The sequence below is a fragment of the Passer domesticus genome, chromosome 3 (assembly GCF_036417665.1).
Source record: "Passer domesticus isolate bPasDom1 chromosome 3, bPasDom1.hap1, whole genome shotgun sequence".
NCBI classification, from domain to species: domain Eukaryota; kingdom Metazoa; phylum Chordata; class Aves; order Passeriformes; family Passeridae; genus Passer; species Passer domesticus.
The window spans coordinates 119,622,589-119,647,240 of record NC_087476.1 but is presented as its reverse complement, the minus strand read 5'-3'; the positions used below and the strand labels follow the sequence as shown (position 1 = coordinate 119,647,240).

At 42.8% G+C, this 24,652-nt stretch overlaps 1 long non-coding RNA gene across 1 annotated transcript in view; it reads right to left on the bottom strand.

Annotated features, from left to right (window-relative positions):
• Window positions 1-203: 203 nt before the first annotated feature.
• Window positions 204-24,652, bottom strand: part of LOC135297734 (uncharacterized) — a 130,973-nt gene continuing 106,524 nt past the window's right edge. The window contains exons 9-10 of the long non-coding RNA XR_010359650.1: window positions 1,784-1,890; window positions 204-1,308 (exon numbers count right to left, since the gene is read on the bottom strand). This is a non-coding gene — a long non-coding RNA (uncharacterized LOC135297734). The remainder of the gene's footprint in view (window positions 1,309-1,783; window positions 1,891-24,652) is intronic.

The following is a 24,652-nucleotide window of genomic DNA, read 5'->3' as shown; positions in this document are numbered from 1 at the left end:
GTGTGTGTCTGCCCTCGAGTCACTGAGGCCCGTGGATCTGGCTACATCCAGCAGGGAAGGAAGATGATCTTTCTCTTCAGCCACACACAAGTCTGACCAGTGATCCCCAAAGAGTTCACTGCCTGTGGGGGGAAGCAGTGCCAGGGCCAGCACTTCATCCCTGAGTGCTGTTTACTCAAGGCTCACACACTGCACACGTGGCTTATGGGCCTAAATTAGGAACCTCAGGTCGCTCTGAACTCTCTGGAGAAAGGTGCCTCCTTTCAGGGGTAACTCAGAGACCATCATTTAGGCTCTGCTGATGACAGAGAGTGCCTGTGCTCCTAAATTAGACATCTAAATCAGTAGTCTGTGCAAAGCAAAGTCGTGTGAATACATCCCTATAAATACCTATTCTCTGCAGTGCCAGCTCCCATGAAGTGAGTAAACGTCAGACATGTTGAGCACAGAGCTGTCAGGGCTTCTTTTCCTGAAGAAAACTGACAAAACCCCCCTGCTATTTTTGGTCCTTTGCACATCTTGGTTTGTCCCTCTCCTTATTTGGCTTATTCATAAATATCTAAAGAGATTTGATTATTCCCTACAAAACTACAACATTACCTAGAGAGCCCCTTTCCAAAGCATTCCAAGGCATAAGCAAAGGAACTGCTCCTCATGAGCCATGACAGGTACGTGGTGACAAAATCTAGGTTTTGCTGAATTTATGCCTTTGTGAGGTCAAACCACCCTTGTTTGCAGACTGGGAGGCACTGGGAAGAACTGGCATCAGGAGGCTGAATCATTCCCAGGCCACTACCCCTGCACAGCAGCTTTTAACAAATGATTTCACCTTCCTCCTGCTGTGAGGTACCCTCCATCTCAGCAAGCACTGCCAGGTGCATCCTCTGTTAAGTCCTAGTGCCAGTTGTGGAGTGCAAACTGCTCACAAAATTCCCAAAAGAGCTGAATTATGATTGCCTTGAGTACAGGAAATTCCAGACAGCAAGAGGGTCCTTCAACTAAGAAAGCTGGAGCCCGTGAACCTGAGTGCAGAAGGACTAATGAAATAGTCCAGAATCTCACTAGAGCTGAGGGCACCCTTGCCACTCTTCTCAGCATAGATAATCTTTTTATGGTACCTCAAACTAAAAGGAAACAACCACAAATAAACCCATGAGTGATATGCAGCCTTCCAAGGAGCAAGTCTGACTCCAGAGGTGAACACTGACCTAGCTCGTGTCTTCTGCAGCACTTTCTGGCATTTTAAGATCCCCCAGGGAGCTGTTATGGCCTTTCTATCACTGGGGTAGTAGGAGCAGATAAAGACACCTGGAGCACATATAAAACACACAAGGATAGAAAGAGAATGCAGCTGAAAGAATTTTTGAGAATTTCTTTCTCCCCATAACAACTTCCAATTCATGGCTTTTGTTTCATTCTGGATTTCCTTTGTTCCTTCTGAGACTGCACACCCAGGGACTGAAATGAATCCATTGTAGTCACTACAATGTATCAAGTGTGTAAAATAATCATTTCCCCCTGTTTATCATCCATCTCTACACATTCTGCTTGCAGAATGGCAAAGCACTGCACAATAATCTCTGCGATGGAAGAAGCAAGAACAAAATCTCGTGCTGTTCCTCCTGGACATGCTTATGTGCAGTGAGTTAAATAGCACAGAAGGATGAGTTCAAAACTGATATTTCTCATTTTGCCATAACACCACTAAAGTTTACAGGGTAACAACACTGGCAGCTGAATCAGGTTCCCACTGGGATTTGAACAAGAACATGTAAGACCTTACATGAACCACCACGGAAGCTTCAGGCAGTGTTTCACACCAGAACAGTGTTTTATGCAAGCTTCACTTCACAGGAGCATCACTGTTTTCAGGTATGATGAAGTGATGAGCTGTGGGATGAAAAGGAAGAAAGGTAAGCAGATACCAAAGGCCTGTATGTATTTATTACTTCAAAGTGAAAACACAGTGCTGACTGGAAGGGGGAAAGGTTCAGTAAAAGCGGTGTCAGCAGAGGAATTTAAAATTGTTCACATATTCCTTGGAAAGAATCCATGGCACTTTCATCTGGTAAGAGTGGTGCTGTGTTAGAAGTTGTGTCATCTGCAAGAGCAAGAAAATAATGATCTAGCTAACACTTGATTCTGAACCAGTTGACTTGTCCAAGAGCAAGCAAAGCAGCATGAGAAGAACAGGAGTAAAAATACACCCTGAGCAGTCCAGGGTCGAGAGGAAGTTTTGTGCACTGTAACAGCACAGATCCCCTCTCCTAAGAAACAGCTGTTATTCCAAATAGCTCCTGGAAAGCACTTTTATGAAAATTCCATTGCTAAAAAAATAAACAAGGAGGCAGAATGACTACCATAAATATAAAAATAAAGAGTAAAAATACACACGTGTATGTAACATATAAATATATATAAAAATATAAATATAGTCAGAGAATGAAATGTTCTCAGTTAAGTCTGAGACACCATACAAAGAAAATGTGATGTTCTAGCCAGCTATGAACAGAAAAAGCCCAGAAATTGTGGCCATTTTTATAGGGGATTCCTGTAAAAAGCAAGAGGCAAAAACCCAGAAGTCACCAAAACCATTTCATTAGACAGGCCAACTTAATTAATTTGTTCAATTTGCTTCTCTTCCATGCAAGGGTGTAAATGCAGGGTGGGAAGCAGGAGGCTAGAGGTGATGGGAACGAAGCTCATTAGGAAGCAATAAAGAAGGAAGAGACACCAGAAAATGAATGTTAGCTCATTGGGAGAATTTTAAAAAATGCCATTTGTCTTCATGACACCGAGGCAGGGAGCTCAGCGGGCCCGTGCATGGGCTGGGTTTGCAGGGACCTCTGGCTCCTGCTGGCCTCTGACCTCAGTGCTCAATCAAAGCAACGCTGAGCTGGGCACGGGGCCACCGTGGAGTATCCAGTGAGTAGAGTCCCTAAAGGTTCCAAGCCAAACCCAGAGTCAAAAGAGACACCTAACAGAGCTGACACAGGACTTCAGCAGACTGCAGGTTACCAGTGCCAGGGCTGACAATTGAAAATCCAAGCTCATGCACACCTTGGCCTCTGCCCAGCCTCACCTGGCACGTCACACAGAGCTCCTTCCTACTCCGTGCCTGTGTGACATGCGTGGATTTTACTCTCTGAAGGAGCATTCCATACCTCCATGCTGGACTGGAGTTAAATGCTCTTGAACTGGGACCATTTAGCCAGGCAAAAATTTGACTTCTGCATAGAAACTCATATTCTATGAGCAGGAATTCAGGGGAAGGCCAGCTCACCCTTGGGAAGGGGGATCCAGACATCCAGCCAGCAGTCTTCTGGAGGAATCTTCATGAGCCACGTCCCATAAATAAGTCAGGCTCAATTATTTTATATCAAAACAATATCTTGGCTTTAATGAGTGCAACTGCCAATACAGAGAGCCCTGCGTTATGAATCGCTGTTTTCTCCTTCCCAGCACTTTCTAATTTCCTGCTAAGGAGGCAGTGGAATGGGGTCATTAATCTGAATTAGGAATACCCTGACCTGCTCTGCACTTTATCTGCTAACATTTTCTGGCACAGCAGTATCGGATGGGATTCTGTGTGTGAGACAACAGGGGGAGGTGAGAAATGCAGGTCCTGATTTTAAATAACCTCAGGAGAGGTGTATTTTTACTAGCAAACTCTTAAATGTAAAAGCAGCACAGGGTTCTCTGTCTGAAGCATCACAGGAAATGTGTTGAGCAGACAGCAGATAATATGCTCTTTAAATGAACTAGCATGAGGACTCTTCCACTTTACCTTCAAATTAAATATTGGAATATTATTGCAAAAACACTGATGAATGAGATCACAAAACAAATCTAAATAGGCATATAAGGTATTAAAATAGAAAAAGAGTACATGCTCATGAAATTAATGAAAACACTGCTCCATTTATAATGCAACTTCCCTCACCTGGGAGCCCAAAGGTCCTGACAAAAGACACGTCATGCTGGGTTTATCCTTCTCAAGCAGAACTGCACAAAGACACAAACATGAGATAGCCCGAGGGCTCTAATATCTGAAAACACCTACACACTCAAGCCTTGCCTTGCTTTTTATTATTATTTTTATGGGACTAAAATAGAAAGTGCAAGCTGCAGTCACGGAGTGCATTCCCACTGATCGTGGCACAGGACAGACTCGGATCAACAAAAATCCACAGCCAGGACTGAGACCTCAGCACTGCCCAGAGCCACTGCCAGCTGTCCTACCAAGGAATGCCCCTTCCTCTGAATAACTTTCCACAATGGATAATCCTGCAAAGTCAGTGGGAGTTTTCCACAGGATTTCAACTGCTCATGGGAAGGAGAATTTCCAGCAGTCAGCCCAAGGCCCCGATGAGATCGTAAGCGAGCTCTCCTGAGTGTCCAGGGCTCCTCTAGCAGGACTGGGCCTAATTCAGAGAGCAGCTTCACAAAGGCCACGCCTGCAATGGTGAATATTCATCACCTGGGACTCAGCATCCTCAACAGCAGCAGCACCACAGAGAGCTTTGGCTGAAGACACAGAAGAAATGCTGCACACACATCTAACGCAGTGGAACACGGCCAATTCTCACTACAAATTACTCAGTAATTATTCTCCAGTCCCTCTATATATTTGAGAAGCCAAGAAAAAAGCCAGTCATAAAACTTTCCCCCCCCACACACATGTATTTCTTTGGTAAAATCCTATTTTTCTCCTGCCTATGGCAGTTTTACTAAGCCAAAATCCCTTCAGCATTTAGTTCTACTTAGAGCTAAGTGATCTTCCCTCTGCCCAAACCTCTGGCTCCCAGGGTAGCACATCGATTATCAGGGTTGGATAACATGATAAGCAGTTATATCTCATAGTGCAAACATTTTTCAGCTCTGTGAACCCCATTGTTCAATGTGTGCCTAGGCAGACTAGAACTTAGAGGGAAGGAAGTTTATTAAGGCAGAAGACAAAGCAAGTCAGTTGTTCATATTTCTGTGCCTGTTATTTGTTGGCTGTGCCTTGATTTTTCTCAAGAGCGAGGCAACCAGCTCATTTCAGCCTCTCCTCAGCCTGCTGACATGACAGAGAAGAGGCAGAAAAGCTAATGCTGTGCTCCTGAAGCTGACAGATATCAAGAAATAGATTTGAAAGTTTGAAGCTGAGATCCCTCCAATTTTTGTACAACAGATTCTTCTCCAAAAGAGCAGGGCTGTGGTGTCCCCCTCCCTCATCCTTGCACAGCACACAGCAAAGAGCCTGAGATGAAATGTTTGTGCTGGAAACAAGATGAGCATTGACAGCTGAGCTGATTTCTTCCCTTATTTGATGTAAAGAAATTTTACAGGAACATCAGAGTTTTCTCTTCCATGCAAAGAGATTACAAAAAATGTAACATACAGACTACAGAACCAAATTTTTTTCTACTTCTGTTAACATGTGACACTCACAAGAAACAGGACAGAGCTGGAGAAAATGAAAACTGGCTATATAGCTTCCTACCATTCAAAGTCCTGCTAACTTTGTCCCATCTCCCTTTCTTGTTACCAGAACAAAGAAATTCCCATATATGAGATAACTCCCTGACCTAAAAAGATATTTTGAGCTGGAAAAAAAAATATTACAGAGGGGAGAGGGCTAAAAGCTCCTGTCTTGATTGATTTCATTTAACTTTTAAATATACATGCTGGTATACAAGCTAAGAAGAGCAAGGCAGCCTTTTAAAGTGTAGGTGTACCCAGAAGGAACCTCTCTGCTGCTTATTTAGCTCTGACTTCCTTTTATTCCAGAGAAAGAATTGCAAACTGTGGAGCTGATGACCTGTGGTTTGACAACTGCTTTAGGACCAGGAAACCACTTGCTCTACACTGGACAGGCACTGATTTGCTTTACTTTTTTTTTTCCTATTTTTTGCCTTTAACTATAAAAAAAATTTATTACATTTTGGCAAACAGTTAAGAGTGCAGGAATTGCTGGTCAGCAGTCCTGCTGCCTCAGCATCGTGCCCTTGCCAGCAGCTTTCAGGAAACCCATCACTTTTTCAGGCAAACCTTAGCCTGTCCCCAGGGCCCACCCAGACACTCCCTGGTGGCTGTGCCCCCATGCTTCAGCACATCCAACAGCCCTTCCTTAATTCTGAAGATGCTCCATTGGCTTCCTTTACTGTACACTACCAACCTTTGAGGGATGGCATTGTTTCTCAAGGAAAACCTCATGATTTTTCACTGGCTTTCCACCCCTGAGCAGTCCTATAGGTGGAATACAATTAAAATAATTAATTCTATCCCCAAATTAATTTCTTGTCCTGTTTTAAGTTGTGACACAAACAGGTAAATCCTAAACTCTATTTCCAAATCCCAGTAAAGCTGAAACATTCTAACACTTTTTTTTTTCTCTCCTTCCACTGCCATCCAGTTTTTCCAAAGGAAACAGAGCAGCTCTTTTCATGAGCTTTTTGAGAATTTTAGAGGCTGACACTCAGCCATGCAGCAATTCCTAGAAAAAGGAAAGCAGAACAACTGAACATTTGAACTCCCACAAATAACCTCCACGATGATTTTCCACATGACCCAGAAGAATTATTTTTAGAAGCAGAAAAGTAGCTTTATTCTCTATTTCCATTTAGTCCCTGCAATGCTGGAAAGGACATTCAGCAAGGATGAGTATTATTATTTCTCCGTGATGCGGATTCCCTTGGAAAAGCAGCAATTCCTAGAAGTACCAGCCATGATGAAGACAGGCTGTTCTAAGCACGGTGTAATTCATGGGGAGAGCTTCTCCCTCCCAAGGATTTTCAACCAAAGCAGGCAAAACAGAGCAAACCAAAGATGAGGCGTTTGTTTCAGAGGCTTGGGAGCTTCCCTAGCTCCCGTTTTGCTGCAGTTTTGTGTGAGATGGGACAAGCCAACAACCCCTCTACACTTTAGACTATTTCTAGGCAGAAATGCCTCCACTACCTTGCCAAGAATTGAGAGGTTTTTGCAGAAGCTCTCAACTGTCCTTTTCCACCTCAGACCCAAGAGGCAACTTCCCTCCATCCCTGATTTCTGCTTTCCACTCTCCAGGCCCTGGGGACACTGGGTGCCACTGGGTGGTCACAGAAGAGGCTCAGTGGTGCAAACCAGACCATCCCAGTTCCAGTTTTGACACCCCCATGGCTTCCCAGCCCACAAAGAGTTCAGGTTCTTTCCACAGCATCCCTGCTCTCCTCATTTCTCAGTGAATACATGTTGCTCAAAAGCCCAGCAAATGCACAATGCTCGTGTCCTCCTGGCAGGACCCCACAGGGACTCCTCAGGGAGTGCAGGGCTGAGGGGAGGTACAGAATGTGCTACCTTGCACCATGGAGTGACATTTCCCACACAAATGTACCTCTCTGATCTGCCAATCTCTCACTTATTTCTACAGCCTGAGGGCAAGCAGCAGCCAGTGCCAGATGCTGCATAAGCAGATTTTTTTGTATGAATTACACAGAACTTCCATTTGCATGGCACAGGAAATGAAGCCATAAATTCTATTTCCTGTAAAATCCCATTACATACATCATATTACAGACTAACACAAACTCTGATGAACTCAACCAAAATGCAGAAATGGTTGTGGAGGAGCTGAGCTCTTATTTGAAATCCATGAAAATTAAGGAGTTGCATCAGTTGCTTAAAATAGATTTGGGATTCAGCACAGGGTTCCCAGTACAGGTGAGAACCAGGACCTGATTCATGGCTGGTTTCTTCCTTAATATTAAAAGTCCATCAAAACCTCCCAAAGCATTTATATCCCTATTTGTCAAATTAAACTGGTCAATGCAGAACTTTTTGTGCTGTGCAATGCTGCAGATAAAAAACCTTGGCTTAGGAAATGCTTCTCTTCAAAGCTTTCCCAATGCAGTGTCTCTCTCCTGCAATATCCAGCTGACACATCAATGACAACATGGATACAAGTTCAGACTGAAAACTGGGGTGATTTTTAAGGTAAAAAAATATTCCATGAGAATAATCCCTTTTAAGGAACTACTGAAAAGCTGCTGTGAGAACCATGCAATTTATAATAAATCAAAAGAAGAAATTTCAGTTACAGAATTTATAATTTAGAAAATCTGTACAGTGATTTTTATTTGGTGGTCTTATAGAAACTATTGACATTTTGTATGTGTCGTCTGTTGGTTATTTACCAACCTGTGACATACTAAGCTACCTATTTTAAGGAAGGTGTATTAATTTGCATGTTTTTGAGAGGCTATCTTGGTTTTATCCACATTTTATGCATAGGAAGAGTTAAATGACAGACTGTAGGAATGTCACAGGAGGTATCTGTGCCTCCCTCCCTATGTGCAGGGCACAGCCCATGCTCCAGGCCAACACAAAAATTCATTTACTGTGAAAACACACCCAGGAATATTCCCAGAACAGACAAGGCAAAACTGCCTTACTGGCCCTTCTTCTTTTGCCCCTTTCTGGGAGCCCTGCTCTGGAGAAAAGGAGATGAGCTCTCCCAGAATGTGTAAAGGTTGCTGTGCTTTATCCCAGCGGGCACTCAGCATCATCCCAGCAGGTGTGGCTCTGCTGCCAACCAAAACTCACCTGACATCCTTCCCTCTGCCCACAGCACCCGGAGAGGAGCTGGGAGTGCCAGGGGAGGGAATGTTTTAATAGCAAAGATCATCAACATCATCAAGAAGTCAGAATTTAGAGAGGCTTTTTTTTTTTTCTTCCCCCTAGGTTTTGTTCCTTTTTGTCCCTCAATGATGAAAATTCTGATGCTGCAGAGGCCAGGAGAAATGTAGGCACAATTCAAGCAATCACAGCCACATCTCCACGAGTGTGCAGGGTCAGCGTGGCAGGTTTTGTTTGCTCAGGTGGCTCCCATCATTATCTGATTTCTTTCCCTCCGTGGGTCATGGCTGTGCTGAGAAGCACGTTCCATTTATACAAATAGCATTTCAGTCCTTTAATTAAAATGCAGCATAATCACAAACAATTGAACAGCCATCACCGAGCACAAGGCAGAACAGCTTGGCACACACAAGCCACAGAATTAAGGCTGGAGACAATTTTCATTTGTTTCCTTATTAAGGAACATGAATGAAGCCTTATATTATCTGAAGATGCTTAGAGAATATAGGTATGAGCACTTGGTGGGTTAATCACTTCCAGACAGAAGACTATTGGTAATTTCTTTAATTACAGTACAACTAATCAAACACAGAAAACTCAAAAGAATTGGCCAGTTCCTATGGATTAGACTGCAGGGGTCCCATCTAATTTCAGCGACTTAACCCACGATTTCCAGTGATGTATTTCTACTCCAACTCCAGAACAAAACCCAAAGCTGCAGAGCAGATGGTGAGGTTACCATACCAGTGTCTGTATTTTTATTTAATACAGCCACAGCTGAGGTTTGATGGGAAGAGAACATTAACAATCAAGTGAACTGATCGAATGCAGCTCTTGCTATGGAGTCAGGATAATCAGATTAAACTTGCTGCAAAAAGCTAAGTTCATAAACCCACAAAAGTCACCTAATAGCAACCTTTGTTCAAAAGTGACATACAGCCAAAGCAAATGTAAGTGTATAAACTACTGCCTTTGTCTGCTTTAGTGTTTTAGATTGGAATTTTTCTTTATATTGCAACTTCATTACATTTATTTAAGGGGTTTCAATGTATTAAATAATTTGCTGCCATTACCTTAATATTTTCCTGAATTACCTAATTTTCTATTTACTTTTAACATGAATTTTTCATATTTTTAAAAGCCTTTTATAAAATTAAGATGTTTATATTTGGCTGATTCTGACATAAAAATAGAACGAGCCCAGTGAGTCAGAAATCAGCTCTTGCTAGAGAAGACCTAAAGAATCTTAAATATATTCATAGTGACACATGGAATAATAATTATTTTTACATGGGCTGTGATGGAGAAGGTAATAGAGTGTATTACAATGCATGAAAATAATAACCTGTCTTTAATCCAACATATGGTTTTCATGAAAGATGAACTTTAACTACAGACTAAGCGGGGGGGGGAAAAAGGAAGGCCAGTGAGTTAACACAGGGACAGAGAGTTTACTACCTTAATATTCATAGAGAAGGGAAAATATCTTTCTGGCAGAGTCTATTCACACAAGAATGAGAAGATAAATTTCAGGGAAATTCCTTCATCAAATACAACAGTTGGAAAGAATGTAAGTGCAATCCTTTGCTTCCCCATCATAAAACAGAAAGGGATTGCCCAAAGATTTTGAGACACCTCTGGATTTTCACAGCTGATTTGTAATATGCACTTCTGCATCTTGATTCTCCAGAGAACTTGGTATCTTCCTGCTAAATCTCATTTATAGTCCAGCCAATTCTCACCTTGAATTTTCTAGAAGCCTTCTGACCTCAGGTGCACACAGTTAATTCTTCCTTGTAATTTATCTTATCCTTCTTTCCAGCTAATTCAATTACTGCTTGATCAGTGACAGAAGATAAAGGAGAAAATAAACCCGGGCTATCATTAACAAACAGAGACAGGGAATTCACCTGCAGGTTTCCATGAGAGGCCTCTTCAGCAGGGCACAGTGACATGAGGAATGACCAGGGGTCCCTGTGCCACCCTCCGGAGTGGCCCTGAGCCCACGGGATGGGTCACAGTGTGTTCACTGAGCTGGTCCTGCCCAGCACTGAGTCAGTGCACGGATCCAGGCTCCTTCCTCTCTGGAAACTTGGGCAATTTCCCTGAATTCAGTTCCCAAATTAATAAATAGCATGAATGACACTTGATTATCTCGATAGGAAAATAAAAACCCCAGTGCCTCAGTGAAGGGTAGGAGAGGTGTAAGTCACAGAGCTGAACACAGAGCTGACAGCTAACTGGGAAATGTGCTTATCCCAGAAATGCTGGTTTGAAATTATCCAGGGCAAGATGCAGCCCTGCATCCCAATGCAGGCTGCACTCTGGGCAGCAAAGCCCAGAAGTAATGAATGATTTGCTGCACATGCCTTCACCAGGAGCTTTGCTGACTACAGGAAGTTTTAATCAAATATTCCGAGGGTTCCCCAAATGCTTGAGCAGATACTCCAGCACACTGCTCCTCCTCCTACCTACTCACTCAGCAGCATTTGCTCCCTGTGCTCTGAAAACACTTCCCTCTGCTCTGGCTCCAGCCAGAGAGGATATGAGAGGGAAGTGGAAGGTAAATTCTGCTGGTCCCAGATCTCCAGAGAGTCCTCCTGCTGTACTTTGTTAAATGACACTGTTAACAGCCCTGCTTTCACAGCCCTGCTTTCACAGCCCTGCTCACCTGCTGCTCCAGAGCTGCTCTCAAGTCTGTGCAGATGGGAAAATATTTTCCTCCTTGCCATCTCCTCCAGCTGGAAGAGGATTGCTCCTCTAGTAAATCCCACCAAGTGACAGAACTGCGCTGCTGAGGCACGAGGGACGTGACACTGCACCTTGTGAGGGAAAACTGCACGTGCTGGGCAAGGCTAACGGGCTGCTGTGGAGCTCTGCTGAGAGAAATGGAGTTTTGCCACACAAAACAGAGGGTATGGAGAATATTAAAAAAGGCATCATTCCCACCATGTCAAATTGCTGCCCAAAAGCAGAGGTTTTAGCATTCATCAAAGTGACCTTTTAACAGCATGAATAAAATATTGTTCTCTCAGAGCAATGCTCCAAAAGGTGATCACAGATAAAGAGTAGCAGGGAAAGCTGATGAACCTGACAAAAGTAAACATGCTCTGAAGATGAAGATGTTTGTGCTAGCACAGATGGGTTACAGCAAAAACCACTTACAGCCAGAATAGAGATTCATCAAAATTATTTCACAGTGTTTGCCACATGGTACCACAGCAGCCTCAGACATTTCAGGGATCTAAGTGTCACCTGGCTCATATAAATACTCTGCTGATGATAAACTCAAGAATCAGATAAATATTATCCTTTGAGGAGACTTGAGCTCTAGAGCATGTTTCAAATGTAAAATTTTACACCCTGCCTCAGGAAACTCAAGCAGCAATTCAGGATATTCCAGGTTCTCCAGTACCACTGCAGCTCCATTATTTTATTCTCCAGTGTTAACATATGCTTGGCTTGAAAACAGGGACTGCTTTAATCAAGGCTTATTTGGCTATTATAATTTAGGAATTATGAGATCACCAAAGGACCCAGCTTAGTATAATGATAGTGAATAGGATGACTTTGGCTTAACAGGGAAGTATAAATTATGTCTAAAGAGGATACATCTACCTTGTGCCAACTGGTTAAGGAGTGCTCCCACAGATGTTTCATACACACAAACTTCTCAAATCCCTTTTTTTCATTAAAAAATGACCATAAATATTCAGATGACTGCTTCACCCCATGCAACAGACATCTTTTTCTTATTTCACTTAAGGTTTTGAAGCATGGTTTGGAGCTGTGCCCTCTTTGGTGAGCACACTGGAGCTGATCCTGCAGTACTCATACAGTGGGTGCTGGTTGGAGCAAACCAGAGTCAAGGCACTGGGTGCTGAGCTGTGACTGCCACGTCCTTGGTGGCTGCAGGGGTAAAAGCCTCCCCTGCTGCTGGAGCCAAAACCACAACCAAACAAACAGCTCCACGTAAAGCAAGGAAAAATTATTTGTTTTCCCTTGCTCCACAGGAAGAGGAAGCTTTTCCAGGGAGCCCATAGCCAGTGGCAGGCTGTGCAGCGCCCGCTCACCGCTGGCCAGCGCCGTGGGGGAACCAGGACTGGGGACAGCCCTGACACCCACCAGGATCCCCCACCCAGCACCACCCCATGACCCAGCCCTGCCCTCCGGGATGCTGCAGCCCCTCTGCAGGCAGGTGGCACCTCCAGGAGCCAGGAACTCAGCCAGCAGCGTGAGGAAATTTGTTGAAGGTGCAGCATTTCCGAGCAAACGCACATTCACGGCTCTCCCTGGAACAAGGCTTCCAGTATAGCTGTGGTCAGAATCTGCTCCAAAGGAAGCTATGCTTATTTATATTCTGGAGACAGATTTGTATCTTGTTTTCCATACTCACTTTAACAAAGTATGCCTTCTCCAAGGCTAGCTAATGAGCCTAGCATACTTAGGGAAAAAATGTAAAATATACAAACAAACTCACTGTCAGATGAGTTTTTCCAAGACCTGGCCTGAAACTCAGAAATAAGAAATAAAGGCTATATCCCTCCAAATATCTTACAAACTCTGACGAAGAAAAAAACCCCAACCTTGATTTTTCGGCCAAATCTCCCAGCTGCTTTTGCAATTCATAACAGGTCTGGCTGAAGAGTTGGATCATTTTTATAAATCCAGTTCCTTTTCACAAAAAATGTTACTTTAACAGTGTCCAAATCCTAATTATTTCATGCTTAAAACCAAACTTTGTTAAAAGACAGTGCTTTTTCCTGCACTGCACTTTCACCGAACACACATAAAAGCAGTTCTAAATTTCTTTTGGAAAGAGTGTGCCCCTTCCAGAACCATTGCTGTTACTCAGGGATTAGGATGGGTGAATTTGAGAAGAAAAATCACCGATCAAGATAAAAAGATACTATCTAAAATCCCAGAGATCAGTAAACCATCAAAACATGGCACTAAATGTTCTGAAACCACCCATGTTCAAAATGCAACTAATTGGTGAACAATCAGTGCAAGTTCCAAACTGGTAACATCACTCTGAACACCGGGATACCCAAATGCCAGGTTTTGGAGGATATATTCCACTGGATTTCCTTTATTTCATCAGTGCTGATCAGCACTGGGCTCTCAGGGATTCTCCCTTCTTGCAGGTGTAACATTTTCCAGGATCCCCTTGCTGCCTCACTGCTCTGATTTCCTCAGAAGCTCAGGAGTGGTGTGTATTTTGTGCCTGAACTGTTGTAAGAAGACATCAGAAAACCTTTTTGCCATATATACACACATTGTTCATGGAATTGTGTGCAAATACGTCTGTGAGTTGTCATCTGCCTCACCAGAGCCAGCTCTCCTCCACATGAGCTCTGTCCTGACAAATGACACAAAAATAACCCTCTAGGAACCAAATGTGCTTCTCAGAAATGCCTCTGCCAGCCTTGCCACAAAGCCTTTTTCCACCTCCAAGCCCCATTACCCAAAATAGCTCTGAAGGATTCCAAAAGGCCATCAAGACACAAAGCAACTTTCACATGTGGCTTGAAGCCTCTTGTTTCTCACCTACTTCATGTCAGTGAGGGGTCTGGGGAGGGTTGGACCACATTAAGCCTCTGCTCCACACATGTACCAGAAGTCTCTACAGAGCTGCATCCTATAATGTGCTTGGTACCAGACTTACAGAAGTAAATATTGTTATTTCTGATGTCTGATGAACTTTTCCTGAAGGACAACACAACAGGGCCAAGCACACAGGAAACACTGTTATCCCTCAAATAAATAATTCATAGAATTTTGCTTAATGAAAAATTAGGAAACAAAAACTGACGCCAGCATTAGCAGGTTGTCCTTTGAAGAAGTTTTCTGCCAAGGTCAAAAAGCAGTCACCTGAAATGGGATCAACCAGGCAGAGGTTCAGATGGAAATTCAGCTTTCTCAGATCAGGTTCCCCAGCTGGTCTTGGTGTGAGAGGGAGGGAAGCACTTCTTGCTGTGCTCTCTCTGCTGCTGAGCAGCAGCCACAGCCACTTTGCTCTTCCCTTGTGTCACGGTCGACACGAGGCCAGCTCAGCAACCACATCTGCAGAAATTCAAGGGAAACCAAAGACAGCACAGGCTCTGCCATACAACAAACCTTGCAAATGTCACACCAGGGGATGATTTGGACCCAGTGCTACCAAGAACTCACAGGAACCCAAAGAGTGACACAGCAGCAACCTGGAGCTCAAATCTCCTTTCCTCAAAAGTCAGTCCTGTAGGATTTCAGGGCTCCAAACCCTAACAGGGATTTTGAGAATTCGGGTTTGCTGCTCCAAAAACACACAGTTTGACCAGTCTGCTGTCAGACCCAATTCCTACTAAAACAAACATTTAACATGTGCAAATACTAAAAGATGAATTTCCTGTTTGAACAGTCAGCACAACAGAACATTGCCAAAGGAATCATTGCAACATCTGTCAACGTAACCAACCAGCTTCCAGCCAGAAATTAGGACAACCATGATCTGTCATTGAGAGACAGAACCAATGCCCCAGCACAGCCTCCCTGTACCAAATTCCACATGGAGACAAAAGATGAGCAGGATGGGGTACAAGGAAGAGTTCCTGTGGTCTCTTACCCTTCCCTTCCTACCCAAATAAGCCAATACCCAGCTTAGGAATGGAAGCTCCTTTGGTACTTAGCAAAGGAATAACCCTCCAGGCAGTGACAACTTGGAGACAGTTCTGTTCTCCCCAAAAATCAGTTGCCTATGACCATGGAGCTGCTTCCCTCAGACATCTCATTAACAGAGTGACAAGCCTGGCCAAACCTCCACAGCAGACATGTAAAGGCATTGCAGTGATAGCAATGACAAGTCATTAATGTTCACAAGAAATTGTGCTTCAAGTTTTTTTTTAGTAAGCATTTCCAAGGTCTTTGCTCATTTTCTAAGCAACCACAGATCCCTCATCTCTCACAGGGAATCACTGACACCGAAATGGTTTCATTTCAGTTCTAGGGAAAAGGTGTTGCTGCTGACAGCCCATTGCACAGGTGTGTGCTGGTCCCTGCAGGTGTGTCCCCGTCCTCAGCATTTCCTTCCTGCATGGACTCCTGAAAGCTGTTTGTATGTGCAGTGGGACACCCCCATCCATGAGAAATGTCACTTTATCAGTGGAAATGATGCTGATGTGGGGTTTTAACCTTTTTCAGGAGCCAGAAATTCCTCTACAGCCTGAGTGCCTGAAAAGTTATTACATTTGTGTGCAGAAAAAGTAAATGTTATCCTTTTTGCTTTTAAAATTATGTAGAAAAAGCAGAGGGAGACAAATTAATGCAGTTGGATTGGCCCAGGTGGTCAAAGAACCCTCCAGTGCCAAGGAGGTGGTTTCTGGCCACAAGTTGCCAGGGGAAAAATTCTTTTGTGAACTTGCTGCCAGTGGAAAGGTGATGGAGACTTTTCTGAGCTACTTCTCACTATTGTGGCACATGGAACATGCCAGGCAAAAAGAAAAGAAAGAATAAAAAAAGAAAGAAAAGAAGAGTGTAGCAGAGCAGTTTCTGCTATGTCAATAGCAGAAAGCTACAGAAAAGCTGCAGGAGCACAGCAGCTGATTTCCCAGTGCTCCCTCCCAGGGAGAAGGGAGCTGCTGCCATCCCAGCCAGCTCGCATGCCTGGGATTTGTAAATGTGAACGGGGCCCTTAACTTCCAAAAGCCTTCTTCCTGTTTCTATTTTAAACTGAAAGGAGCCACTCAGAACTTGCAGAAGAAGGCACAGCCCTAAAGCTCTCCAGGCCCAGGCCACGTGAAGCAGCCACAGAAAATGTTGTGCTTGCAAGTTGTTGTTGCTGCTCTTCATAACTCTGTTAAAATTTGTAATTTTGCTTTCAAATACAGAAAGTGGAAGTGGAAGAAGGAAATAAAAAGCAGAATTGGCACAGCTCAAGTCAGACACCCGAGTCAATGTATCAAACATTTCCAGTGCAAGACTCTGTTTCCAGCTCACTTCCATCCATTGTGGATGGGAGTTTCCCTCGTTTTCTTTGGGATACCACCCCCAGACGTAATCCAGCTCATTATCAAGAAGCTCTTCTCAATATCCAAGCTCAGTACTCTTCCTTCACAACCTTTATCTTACCAGCCTTGATTATGCTTTTCCCCTCGTTCTAAATCACTCCTTTATTACTTGGATATATTAATGCTCTCCCTCTCAGTGATAATCAACGGAGCAGCTGCATTTAGAAAAACTCAAGATGAACTCAATTAATTAATAAGAAATATTTTTAAATCACTTCCATACTCTCTGATCAGCCACTTCCCACTCCTACACAACAGCAAACCCTGTCTTGAGAGTTTGGACTCAATTACCTGACCCAAAGTTTGGGGGATAAAGACCCAAATGCATCTTTAAACACACAGAGCAGTTTCCTGAAGTGAGGCCACGCAGTTTGAAGCAGTTAAATCCAGCTGGCTGCACGATCCATACAGCTGTGGCTTCCCTCAGCTCTTAAATAAAATATTAGGGTGTGTTTCTATTGTTTGTTGGCTGTCATCAGCCCATCTTTCAGCTGACGGGGGTTAAAGGCTATGTAGATTCCTGGGACAGCTGTTTGGTAATTGTCACAGGCAGTTACTTGGTAACCCAGGAAAGGCAATCTCAGGAGGTGGATTCTTGGTTGCTAAGCGATAAATTCAGGTAAAATAACCTTTTCCTGGATTTTATTGCAACTACAGGCTCCAACTGTATAGTCCTGTGCTTTTTTCTTCTTTTTTTTTTTCTTTTTTTCCCTTTTCTTCCCAGGGATTTGCTTTAAAATTATTGCTGAATAACTTTTCTGGGATCTCATGCAGCATTCAGCACAGGTTAAATGAGGTGGCACCATAATCTACTGCTATTCAAAAGGATAAATCCACAAGGCTTCTACAGCACATTGCAGCACGTGCTGTTTATTTGCTGGGTGCAGAAGAGTGATTCACACAACAAAGCTGAGCAAAATAGAAAAAGGGGCAGGTACTGCTCAAAAAAAGCACTTGCTCTTCTTATTTCCCTTTTTGGGGAGAGGAATTTTTTTAATTTACTTATTTTTAAGAAACTGCAACATGCAGGTTTGAGCTGAGCCAGATGCTTTTGTGCCTGAGCAAAGCACTGCAGCCCCCACTGCCCTTGGCAGCCTCGTAGGGGTCAAACTCCCACATGGACACAAAGTCCTTCAGCAGTTTCCCTGTGTGTGTCACAGGCAGGAGCACAAACAGAATCTCAGCTCTCAGTGCTCTGTCATTTCTTCACCTATGAAACAGATACAGGCAAGACTTATTTTTCTGCATGGCAACCTTATTTATGAAAGCCTTAGAGGGTGAAATCCTCAATCTTCATTTCCACAAAGGTATTGCTAGTAACCTTATCATTATTGAGTAATTCTCATGTCCATTTTCAAGGCAATTACAATGAATCCACACCTGCCTCCCTCCAGAAGAGATGAGAATTTGGCTGAGTTGGCTGCACCAACCCATCCTGCTGTCACAGAGCAGGACAGAGAAGGGCTGTGCTCAGGGTGGGCTGCTGGATGCACGAGGAGGGTTCAGCACTGGCTCCAGGCTGGGAGCCAGGTGGAGCTTCCCAAAGGATCTGTGCAGCCACCCTGTGTGTCTCAGCCAGCAGCAGCACCCAGCAAGGGCAGGTACCAGCCCAGCTCCCTTTTTAGGGACCTCTGACCTAGACAAAGAAAATTCCATCCTAATTCCTCTAACATCCCATCTCCTCTCCCTGTGGATCTGAAGGAGGATGTTGGTTCCTGCCCTGGGATCGTGCTGTCTGTGCCACTTCATTTCCCACACACACCAGGAAGACTTTGCAGAATTCTCTCATGTTCCTTCAAAGAGGAAGGAATCAAAGGTGTCTCTGTGCCTAGACTCTGGTACAATAACCTGTGATCTGGGAACAATCAAACTCTGAGGAGCTGCCCAGCTGACATCAGGAATCTTCAGGGAGGATTTCTGCAGCCACTTCTACAAAATCCCAGTGACCAAGACCAATTCTTGCCTCACTGACAGGAACTTCACCCTGTTCAGACTCACCTTATTCCCTTGACCAGAAAGAAGTGAACTCCTCAAGCCACACAAAAAACCTAAGGCCATCTCAGGTGGCTGAGGAACCCTCCTGTTTTACTAATAAAAGTTAAAGGAGTGAACTGGAACCAGAGAATTGGCTTGAATGAGAAATACACTGACATGTAACAAACCCTTACATCACAAGGATCACAGAACTGTTCCCCTTTCAATCACTACAAAAATTACTGCTGAGGAGAAAGAAGATCTGGGCTGTGCATATACAAAACCAGGAGAAAAAATGTGGTTTCCAGTGAGACAAAAGGCACACTTTTCAGAGGCTGCATTTCTGGTGAAGGAGGAAGCCCATTTGCTGATGTTTGCCACTCCAGGATGAGCCAAGGTTGTGATCCTGGCAGGGTCTAGCAATGTGTGGAATACATCCTGCTCAGGGAAAGGCTGATGGAGTGCTCAAGCCCTGGTTCTCAACTGAAGGGTCAGTGCAAGTTGTGCTTTCCACTCCTTTATGTGCCATATGGCAAGTAGAGGAGTCTGGCTGGGATTTCTTATTGATAATTCTAGCTTGATGTTCAATTTCTAAAGCCCCAGGAACACAAAAGCTCTAAAGCTGCATTGTTGTTCAAGGTATTAGGTTTGCATGCAAGCAGAGAGAAAATGCCACCTGCTCTGGAAGTCAGGTAAAATGACACACAGAGTCAATATTCAGTGAAAGACTGCGGTCTAAAGGCAGAGGAGCTCCAAGGAAGAAGGGGCAGTGGCTTTCAAACACACAGAAAAGCACAGAAACAAAATCCAGCAGTTGGGAATGGCACAGGGAAGGGATGGGTCACATTTCACACTACAGATTGCAAAGGAAACAAATATTTCAATACATCTTATTTAAAGGTATGAAAATCAGATCAGATTAAATATAGTAATATTCTACACTCATCTATAATCCACCCATCCTACCCATTTCACTGCTTCTTCCAAACAGGGGAAAGCAACTGCATCCAAATAAAGAGGAAATATCTGTTTCTGTGTGATCTGAGGCTGATCCAGCACCTATGGAGTCAATGGAAACATTCCTGTTGACTCCAGTGTGGTTTGGATCAGGCTCCTCAGAAGAGAGAGTCTTATACCAGGAATTTTCTATTGCAGAAGGAGAACACCTCAGATTCTGTCTCAGAATTTTCTTTCTGTTCCTCAAAAATACTTTTTTGAGGAAACAAGGTGCCATCTTATTGTGAGATGTTTTCAGGCAGCTTTGAATGCTGAGCAAAATTACTTTGATACAGAAATTTCACTGATAATTGGTTATTAAACATGTTTGGAAATGCTACAAAGACCTGTCTCAAGAATTAAGCAAAATATTATATCTGTGTTACGCAGAAAGGAAACAAATGTCCATTTTTCCACAGCATATATATCATCCTGTGCCTAGGAGTCATTTCTTCCCTTAAAATGGCATTATTTTCATTAAATTCCTTATCTCTTCTTTTTTTAATGTTTCAGGTGGTAATTAAACTTTTAATAATTAAGCAATGCCTTCCTGAGAATGCCAGGCCCTGTTTCTGTTTCCTTATTCCCTTGCTGCTTAGGCAGTATCCCTACCTAGAGCAGCAGGAATTAAACAAGCCACGACTTTTTGGGACCCAGGCAAATAGAGAGTAGAACAGAGAAAGCAAAGATTTTTTAAACTCACACAAACCTTAAAATAGTACCCTCCTTGCTTGTCATTTTTGTCCCTTGACAAGATCTCCAGAAAGAAAAAAAATTTTGCATTTTCAGTCTCACAAAAACCATGGGTTCTCCAGCAACGAGGCAACGGAAAAAATCAATACTTGCCATGTACCATGTAACCAATAGAATAAGGGCAATGATTTATGTATGGATGGATGCAGACTGAATCAGCTGGGGCCTCAAACACAGGCACAGAGAGAAGGAGCGAGACAGAAAGAGAGGTGTGGGGGTGAGCTGGACTGCAGTGATTATTCCTCCACTATGGCCAGATTTTTTTTTTTCTGCAGCAATAATCCCCCTCGCTGGCGCTGCAGGATGTGGAGGAAGGACTAGCAATGTGTGGAATATATGCTGGACCAGCTTTTCTCTTTTTGCCTCAGAATAATGATGCTGTGTTGAATACTGAGGTACAGTAAAAAAGGAAGGACGATACATGGGCTGCAGTCCTCCAGGCTTCCAGCTACCTCCACCCTAATAAAGAGCAGCCCAGTGGGGCAACAAGACATAGTTTAAAGAGAGTCAAATTATCAACAGGATAAAAATGTACCATCACTGCTTCATGACAAGGAAGAGCAGGAAGGGCTCACTGAAGAGAACTACTTATACCCCAGGAGTTTCTGCTGAGAATAGAGTTTTGTAAATTGGATTACCAGGGACACAGCACCATAAGGTATTTAATGACTGTGGTAACTTTTAGGATATCTAATACTGCTGCTGCTTTAGAAACAAAAGCATCATGCTAAAGATTTACTTGTCTGTTTGTGTGATGTAGGCTAGCAATAAACACTTATCCAAACTATATTCAATGCTTTATTGCTGTACTGTTAATAAATAGCTCGTAGATGACTTTAAAGTGAGAGTAATTTGCTGCAGAAATGTCATACTATTTTATTAAAAATACCTCCTGTGTAGTTTGTGCCAAGTGTAAAATAACCCGTAAGCATTGCTGCGATTGCTGGGGATCCAGGCTGGATTTACATTTTGCAGAATCAGATGTTCAGGACTTTCAATATCGTAGTTTGCCATGAAGCAATTTGCTATAATTCATATTTCTGCCACAATTACCGCTCGTGACTGAATCAATCCTCGTTTCTTTCTATAACATTTGGACAACATTTAGACCTTGGTATTTTCAGTCTCTCTCTTGAAAGGTAAAATATTGCAGATAATGCTATAGAACAATAGGAGGCCACCAGTTACATACACCAGTGAGGCAATGTTAGATCAATTAAAGCTTTAAGAACTGGGGGATGTTTGAAAGCCTTGAATTTTATAGATGTCTGGGAATTTATCAGGTCAGAATAGAACAGAAATAATTTCCATTCTGCCTTCTCACACCACATTATGACAATCTGCTTGCGAGATTAATCGCCAGCCACCAAACAATTGTGTTTTGTGGTGAAAATATCAATGAATATGGGGACAAAATTTAGTTTAAGTATAAATAGGTTTTTGTTTTCTAAACAATGTGGTTGCATGTCACCAGACTTTGCACATGAATTATAAAAATTCAGAGTATTTTGCTTTGCTGTTACCTACCTATACTGTGCTTAGCATAACAGAGCATACACCTGTATGGGCATAGCAAAAAAGCAGGAAAATAAGACCCTGAAAACAGAGTTGATGTTTTATTTCCCAGTCAGCTGACAATGGCAGACAACAATAAATTTCAGAGAATGAAAGTATGAAACATGTTCTAAAGCAAAGTACAAACAGCTCATTCTTAATTCAGTTAGAAAATCCTTCTGGTGGCAAACACTCAACAGTAACTATCTGACTATGGGTTCCTCATCCCTCTCTTTTTATTCATCCCCCAGATTAGAATCTTGATAAATTTAAACCTTTCAGAGCTATGTTAGGATACAATGGACAAAGATGCAGCCCATGAGCCAAACAAAGCACAACAGAACACTATCCACAAGAGAAGACACCTCAGCAGCAACTCCTGATGTAGAAATGAAATGCACAAAATTCAAGGGGATTTCTCCAACTGCCCAAAGTCCTGGGACAGAACAGGGCATGGAGAGTCTTACCTTGGAGCAATAATTGTAATTCTCCTCCTGCTTTCTCTCTCTCCATAAACAGAACAGAAACTCCACAGATGATGATGAACTTCCTTGAGTTTAGTTTAGCTTCAGCCACAAGGCCATGGAGGCTTTGGAGGAGAGGGAAGCTTGGCAGCAGCCCGAGGAAGAAGGGGAGAGGCAGCAGAACAGGCAGCACTCCAGGGCCAGGTGAGTTGCACAAACAATGCCTTGGAGGCAGGGATGTGGGAATTTGTGCTGAAAATGAATGCCAGCATTTTCCTTCCTCCTGGCCCTGCACTGTTTGATAACTTGGAGCACAAGGTTATGTAGTTAAAACACCTGAGAAAAACCTGGTTTAGTGTTTGAATAGAGCAGCAGAGTTCATTTTAAAGCAGCAGCACACAGGTCCACATCTCATAAACAAAAGGAGAGGTGCACTGTCACTCCTGCACTGCTCACCTCAAAGGTTCTGACTGGCAAAGAACTTCAGAAACTGAAGTTAGTCAATTCTATGTGTAACAATTAGGAGTGTTATAATCAGGAAAGTATTACAGAAATTATTAAATCGGCAATACAGAAAATTATCCTAATGTTTCACATGTGCCAATAAATGTTTGTTTCTATCCAGCACATGATGTTCTCTTTGCAAATCACCGTTTGAAAATACACTGAACTTGAAGAGAACATGGTGAAATCCATAGCTGAATTTGTAAAAGCTGACATATAAAATACTAGAGGAAAAAAATCTTATTTATTATTTTTAAAGGAAAATATTTTAACCTGATATTTACTGCAATTCATTTCCTTAGCATGATTTCCAGCTTTTATTAGGAGAAATACACAGTTAGGCTTGCTCCCATTTACACTGCTGGTGAGATCATCAGTAAAATGAAATTATTCTTGTTGACATCTTCTTAGCATTTTTAATATTTGTGCTTTGATAACAACTAAAAAAAGAGAGCGGGTGTGTGACATTAATAACGTGTGTGTAGTTTTTAATTCATGTGGGTGTTTGGTTTTTAATTCATTTTCTATACCAGGAAATGTTTGTATAAAACTGCGTGTTAATTTGTTTTCAAATGAACGTGCAGAAATTTCTCATTTCTCTAAAAGCAGCAGGAAAATTTAAAACTATTTAGGGACACACCTATAGAAACACATTTACAATTTTTTCTGACATGAAGTATTGTAGTTTGTCTCATGAATAAGGAAATGTCACAGATTGAAATGCCTTATCATGCTGTAAAAACTGGGGTACTCTGGCGCGGCAACATCTGGATTTTTGTTGTCTTTATAATTTTTTGTGCTGGTGTGGTTAAAGGATATCAATATTTGTTGGAAACTGCTAAAGTACTTCTGCAAAGTAAACACTGTCAGCTCCAACTAAAGCCAGGTCCTGGGGAAATGAGCAACCCAAGATCCTGCCTAACACAGAGCAGAGGGAATTTAACAGAAATGCAATGTCTGCAAGGTGTCAAATTTAATCCACAGTAAAAGGGGAAAAAAATCAACCCAAAAGCATTGTAGGCCCTGATTTTGGAAGTGCTTGGATCACAAAAGCAGCACCCACTCTGAAAACAACTCAGTTTCTCCAGGCATAGCCTCAGTTCTGGGAAAAAAATCTGAAGGGGCAACTGAGCCCTGATATTTGGCAGATAACAAGCCCCAAATATTGGTGTATCAGTGCCCCCTGAGCAGTTGGAGAGCTGGCAGTGATCATTTGCAATTACTGTAATTGCATTCATTCTTTGCTATCATTTCCCGTACTTACAGTGCACAACATCTGATTCCTTTATCTCATGCAAACCACCCCAGCTCTGTCAACAGCTCCTGAATTTTTAAACAGGTACCTTTCCCTCCCCTCTTTTATTCTGCCTGAAATTTTCTGACCCCAGATCCTCAGCAAGAGCAACTTCCATGGATTAAACAGTTCTATAGCAGTCACCTAATAAAACACTATTAATTGTAATAGATTTTTGTTTCTTCTTCCAATGATATTTCCATGGCAACATTTTCAGGTTCTATTGTTGAGGGTGTTCTTCATTCCCAGAGCAGGTTAACCACAGGGCAGGAAGGGCAGGCTGTTGGTCAGCCTTTATTTTCTCTGGTCCTTCAGCAAAGGTTAGTTGAGGTCACCAGAAGCCAAAGGGTAATTACTTTTCCTCAACAGGGTTAAAGTCACACAGATTGCTATTGAGACAACTGTATGGACGACCTTCAGGATTTTATGTTCAATCTTCCTCTCTTTCAGCAGAGCAAATGTTAATGAGG